Source organism: Myotis brandtii, unplaced genomic scaffold, assembly GCF_000412655.1.
Source record: "Myotis brandtii unplaced genomic scaffold, ASM41265v1 scaffold78, whole genome shotgun sequence".
Taxonomy (NCBI): Eukaryota; Metazoa; Chordata; class Mammalia; order Chiroptera; family Vespertilionidae; genus Myotis; species Myotis brandtii.
In genome coordinates, this window is record NW_005371131.1 from 1,848,304 (window position 1) to 1,855,181 (window position 6,878).

The window sequence follows — 6,878 nt, forward strand, 5'->3', positions numbered from 1 at the left end:
GGGAGGCCGAATGCGGGGGGGGGGGGGGTGGGGGGAATGCTGCTCAGTGTGTTTAAGGAGAAACTGGGAAGCCTGTGTGTCTGAAGCAGAGTGAATGGTAGAGAGTGACAGCCTAGTGTAGCAGTCATCACAGACTAAACCAGGGGCGGCTGTAGGTGATACGCAAAAATGGGTACAGTGGGTGGCAATTCATGCCATTTGCTCATTGGTCTTCTCTGTGTGATATTCCAGACAATCACCACAAACTGTGTGCTCAGTCTTTCCCTCCAAACCAATCTGATGGGGCCTTATATGCTGTAATGGGCATATGGCTGCAAAAACATTCATTCAATTCATTCATTCCCCAGACAGTCACTGAGCACCTGGTGTAAGCCAAGGCACTTGTGGGTGGTGGGGATACACTGTGAATAAAACATATATAGTTCCTGCTCCAATTGGGGCATCTCTAGCGAGGGAGACAGGAAGTAAACCAAGTCATGATGCCCCTTGCTGTCAGTCAGGCACTGCTCAAGAGGTGAGGGGAGGCACCCGAGAAGCTGGGAAAGGAGAACCCCCTCTGCCTCCAGGCTCCGACGCGCCTCCCTCCTGTGCAGTAGGCCCAGGCCGTCTGTCAGTGCTGCTGATTCACATCACAGCTGGTAATGGGCAAATGAATCATCGCAAACCACAGAAAATCCCCCAACCTCATTTGAGTCAATAGTTGCAATCGTTTCCCTCCACAAGCCTTTCACTAGCTACACTGACCCAGCAAAATTGATTGTGGCATCGTAGCTCCCACTACTTGTTGCTCCCACTACTTGTTGCTCCCACCACCTTACCCACTCTCTGGCAAGGGCTGAAATGGTACATGGGCACGACTGGAGACACAAGAAGGTAGGCAGGCTACCTTTTACCTAAGGACATGATGGTAAACCAGCAGCTCTTGAAGAGGCTAACACTCCAGCAGAGGAAACAGGCCAATGTACCACCTCAATGAGGTGTGGGAAGTATTACCAAATGGGGGAGCATGAGTGCAGTGGGAAACAGATGGGGGGCCAGCCCATTGTTTGGGGTGATGTGGGGGAAGGAACAGGACTCCAAGGAAACCTTCCTAGAGGAAATTATGCATAAACTGAGAGCTGAAGAGCCAATAGGAGGCATCCAGGGGGTGGGCCGAGGGGAGGGGGTTGTAGGGAAGTGGGGAAGGAAGTACACATGGAAAAGGTGGAAAAGTCGAAGAGAGGAGCCAGCACAGCAGATCGTAGGAGTCAGAGCAGCTCAGGATGGCTGAAGTGTTGCTTCTGAAGATAGATGAGATGGGGATCTGAACAGCAAATTGTGATGGATCCTGCAGAGCTTGCCAAAGGACCCTATCCTTTAGGAATGGGGGAGGGGAGGGAAGACGGGGACATTGAGCGTCTTTAAGCAGAGAAGAGGCAACCCAGATTTCACCTTTTTCGAATCACAGTGGCTGCAGGGTGGGGAGTAGATCTGAAATGGGTAAGAGGGAAACAGGGGAGCCGCTGAGGTTGGAGGGTGTTCTAATAGCACAGGGAGGTTCAGTGGTGGTCTGGACCAAAGCTCAAATGGTTCAAGGCGTGTTAGAGAATTGGTGATGAGATGAGAGTGGGGATGGAGAGGTAGAAACCAAGGGTACTCCTGGATTTGCAGCTTGGGAAAGCAGCCGGATGAGGCGTGGTTTATTAAGAGAGAGTCTCTGGAAAGAGAGTGGGGGGAGTAGACAATAAGTTCAGGTTGAGGTCCAGGTATCTGTGGGATGTTCATAGGGAGATGTGAAAAAGACAGGCCTGGGTTGGAGGCAAAGACTTGTGGATCATCAGTATGTAATGAAAATTAAAGCCAGGAGGAACTTATACAGAGTGAAAAGAGAAGAGGGCCAAGGGGAGAGCCCCCAGGACGCCAAATTACAGGATAATCAGAGGAGGAACTTGCAAAGGCATCTTAAAATGAGCAGGAAGAAAACCAGGCCACAGGGTGAGAGGAGGGTCCCAGGCGCCAAGGGAAGAGGCACATCAGTGGACTAGAGTGCTCGGCTGGGTCAAATGATGCCAACAGGGCACGGCAGAGGCCAGCAGATATAGTAGGGACGGGTGTAAAAATGCCTCCCATGCTAGCACTCAATGTGGGGGGGAAGGTGTTGGAAATTTTTGTACCCTACTTCTTCATTACCCTCTGCTCTACATGAATGTACAGGAGTGAATCGAAGATTCATTTGTGCAATGTTTCCCAAAGGATGATCAAAAGACTGTATGTAGCCCCCGAGGTAACACACACACACACACACACACACACACACACACACACAGTCAGGAGTGAAATTAATTTTGGGGAGGGTTGTGCACTTTACTCCTACATTAGAGTTCGACAATGCAATTAGTGTAGGAAAGGCTCTGGCGAGCCCTGTTAACCCAGCATTTCCCCAATGTATTTGGTCATGGCTTTCAGGTGGCAGAGCTGGGATTTGAACCTAGACAGTCTGCGCCAGATAGTATACTCTTCAACTCCACATTCTACACCCTTTAAAACATCCCCCTGATACTTGAACTTGGATTTCTGGAATCTGAATCTAAAGTGCTAACCTGGAACCACTCATATTATTTATGTTCATTGATCTTCACAACAGCAGTTTGACATAGGTGTTATTAACCCCATTTATAGTGGAGGCTCAGAGTATTAGCACAGCTCATAGCAGGCAGCGCTGGAGACTCTTGAATTTGGGGGTGGGGTAGGGTCTGACTTCAGAGCTCATGCTGATGGTCTATAACCTCGTGCCATCAGACTGCTGTCATTTTTACAGGCTGTAATTGGGCAATAGTCAGTATATTGCACAACTTCTCGGGCCTAGACCCTGACCAGGCAGAGTGGGTGCTGGCCATGGTGCTGGAACAGCATCCTGGAGACATGAGTGTCAGGTCCCATGTTAGTTGCTGGAATGGAGGAAATGGGGGTGTTGAGAAGATCCTGAAGGAGGGGTTGGCATGGCCAGGGCAGTGGAGAGAAGAGGAATTCGGGGGTGCTTGGACAGCAGTCATATTTGGCAGTCAGTGTAGCTATACCGGTACATACCTGTGGAATGTCAGTGTTGGCTGGAATCGAAAACATGGCTGTTTAAGTTTCTAACAGCCTTGATCTTCAATGCCCCTGGGTTCCCCTGTGCAGGGCTGGCCTCCTATTAGGAGTCCTAACCTGACCTGGGGTCATGACCTTGAGCCTCAGATAGGTTAGATTCACACGCAGCATTTTACAGTCACATGCTGCAGCCCCAATCTGAGAAAATACAAGATTCCAAAGCACAGAATGGGCCCGGACCCTCCATCACTGCTGTCAGCGCTGCCAAAAGCAGTGCCCTTGAGCCAGAATCTGCAGGCCTCCAGGCTGGGAGGCGCCATCCCAGCCAGGCAGCCCCTCCACAGTGCTGGAGACACACACACACACACACACACACTCACACATGCGAGACTCTGATGTAGCTCCTAATTAAAGGGCCTGCAGAGCCCTCTGTGCATTATGGATCTAATTAAGTTTTGACATCATATCAAATTGAATCCTTTTATTAAACATTTATCTTCAGATTCCAGAGTGTCACAACACCACATTGTTTTAAGTGACAGAAATGCAAACAGTGTTTGGCTTCCCAACAGCAACCAACGTGCTGCTCTTAGCGGCCAACGGTGGGCCAGAGGCGCCGGCAGGGCAGGTCTTTCCAGAGCCTGCTCGCTCTTCTTCAGTGGTTGGAAGAGGCCTTGTGGTCCTCTGAGAGTTTGCCTCCACCTCTTCCTCACACACCCATCAACTAGTACAACCAACTCCCCCGCCCTGCTGACCTTGTCCTCTCCGAGCTGTCTGGATCAGCTGCACAGTCTCTCAGTAGTTTTTCTCATCCCTCAAGAACCCTTTTCCTCCTGGGATGGTGGTGGAGAGGCAGAAGTGGCCTGGCTGTCTCATCTGCTCCTCCTTTAGTACAGGCGGGCTTTAGGGGACCAGGGCTCACTGTGTCCAATTCTCCATCCTCCTCTCAGTCCCCCAGACTATGAAGGCTTCAGAGCAAAGATTCTGACTTTTTCATCCTTATCTGCTTCCCTAGCAGAGTGCCTAGCACAGTGAAGGCTGCCAATGTGTTTTTAATCCACTGATCGATCATTAAAGACCAAGTGCTGCCCTCAGCTTTATGGTTTTGAGAACTCTCTTTGCATTTTCCCCAAAGGACATCAAGTCCTCAGGAACTGATTCCTGCCGATGAGACTCATGGGAACCCCCGTTTCCATTTCTACAAGTGGCTTCGGAGGAAGGAACCTCTCCACTGAGGAGATGGATAATTCTGAGGAAACCACATGCTCTGAAGGGGAGACGCCTGTCTTCCCACCTGGATGATCTTTTTAAACACCTTGAAATTCTAAGACTCGCATTCTGATCATTCTCTTTTCTAGATATGACAAGCCCTGCCACTCTTGTTATCGTAACAAAGATAGTGATAATATATCATGTGTACTGAGAGCCTATAACATGCACCATTCTAAGAGCTTTACACATATATTAACTTAACCCTCACCAAAACTGGAAAATAGGTAATATTATTATCCCATTTTACAGCAAGGAAACTGAGGCCCAAAGTGGTTAAACAACTTCCCCAAGGTACACACCCAGGTATTCTGATAGCATCTGTCTTGAGTTTCTATTTTTAAAAAGTAGTTAATATTTATCAAGCTCTATGAGCCTCCAGCCCCTCATCTGTAGAATGGGTCATGAATAGAACTCACCCAAGGGATTGATGTGGTAAGTAAATCAGGGGAGATATAAAGTATTGGCACAGGGAGAATCTTTAAGAAATATCACAGTGCCTCACATGCCCTGAGAGAGAATAGAAGATGCACAGCTCAATGCCTGTCCTCAATGCACACAGAACACTATTAGGAAAATGGCACGTGAACTGGTGAAATCAGAAATAACAAGACAGGACGGCAATACAAGAGCTGTCACAAGGCAGCTTGTGGTTAATTGCCAGATGAATGATCGTGGGGGTAAAAGCAGAGTTGAGAGGAGGCAGCTCTGAGCTGTAGGGATCAGGGAGGGCTCCTTAAATCCTAGCTTCCAGGGGATGAAAGGCACCTCAGAACCATCTACTCCACCTCCCAGAAATGCCCCCTGCAGCATCCTTAAAAGGCAGCTGACCACCCTCTGCATGGACCCCGCCAGTGACAGGGAGGTCACTACCTTGGGAGGCAGACTGGAAAACCACAACACTCACCCAGGCACCAAGCTGACATCTCACTCTCCCCTTGACAGGGTCCAACTGAGGTGAGGTGCAAATTGAAGGAGGTGCTCGGTGCACCTGCACAACTCTGAGAGCAAATGCCTCCTTAAATTTGGACCTGGGCATCTCACCTAGTCTGATCCTGCTTGTAGAATCCCCACCAATGGCTCCTAGCTCTCCTAGCCCAGTGAAACAGGCATGTTTTAAATAGAAAAGAGGGGAGGGCTTGGTTTGTCTGGGAGGGAAAGTGTGAGCAAAGGTGAGGAGCGAGGAATGGGCAAATGCTTTGCTGAGACCAGCTTAGTGGGGAGAGAAGAGTCAGAGCAGATGAGGCGGGAAGCCGGGGTCCAACTGGACATAGCTGAGAATGTCTGGGTCTTAAGACACCTGCTCTCTGTGCTGCAGGCAATGGGAGTCTTGGAGACTTCTGAGTGAGCCAGTGTGTTTGGCTTGGAAACAAGAGTGTGGTTAGATGGATCCCCAGGCCTATGGATCCTGTCACATGAAACATTTCCATCTGTGGGTGAGCGGTTTGGGTGGCATTTGACCACTTTGGCCTGGATCTCTGCCATGAAATTGAATGGGCCTAAGCAGATAAAAGAAATGAACCAAGGGGAGTTGGGAAAAAAAAATCAATGTTCAGAAAGTTAAGGTGGATTTTGTGAAGCAGGAAAGGCCACTGGCATTTTTTTTCATTCCATCGATGAATCTGGGTGCATATTGGGGACCTTCATGCCTGCTAGCAGGAAGGAGTGTCCCTCAGAAGGCAAAGTCTGCAAGACACGTCCTGGCAGCCAGGCCTCGTGATCTTTGTGCGTGGAGTAGCAGAAGAGAAGCTATCCCTGTAGAGATGTTTGCTTCCCTAGCACTTACGATGTGACAGGCCTGGTGTCCACCCAGAATTATTTGTACATTATCTTGTTCATTTTTACATCAACCTTACTCCCATTTTACAAGGGAGAAGATCAAGCCTTAGAGAGGGAACGTGGCCTGACCAGGTCACACACCAGTGCAAGTTAGAGCAGCAATCCGTCCAGGGTTTGGAAAGTGCACGCACGGAGGGAGAGGTGTAAGTCTGGCACAGACTTGCTCACTGAAGGACGGTTGTGCTAACTGGCCTGCAGCTTTGCATGGCTGGGGGCGAGGGCGGGGGGGGGTGCAATTTACCAAATGGGTTTATTAGCTCTCATTTCATCTATTCAATTACACTATCAGAGAAGCAGCACCGGCCCATTTCCCCATTTTACAGATAAGTGATCTCAAGCGACTTCATATCCATCCACTTCTCTCCACCCCCACAGTCCCTGCCCTGCCAAGCCACCTCCAGCTCTCACCTGGACCACTCCGGTCAGTGTGACCGGGCAAGAGACCCTGGTGGCCTTGACGGGGCTCGTGGCTTCAGTCTTCCCCTCCAGTCTAATCCCCAGTCGACCACCAGGGCCATCAACCTAAAGCACAAGTCTGGTCACATTAATCCCCTGCTTAAAACCCCTCGGTGGCTCCCCATGGCTCCTAAATTCATACTTTGAATGGCTTATTAGGCCTTAAATAATCTGATCACAGCTACTATCTCTCCCAACTGGTTACACACACACACACACACACACACACACACACACACACACAC

General features: G+C 49.6%; 1 protein-coding gene across 1 annotated transcript in view; it reads left to right on the forward strand.

Moving 5' to 3' along the window:
* Nucleotides 1-6,878, forward strand: part of CACNG2 (calcium channel, voltage-dependent, gamma subunit 2) — a 100,443-nt gene that overhangs the window by 71,354 nt on the left and 22,211 nt on the right. The window lies entirely within an intron of this gene.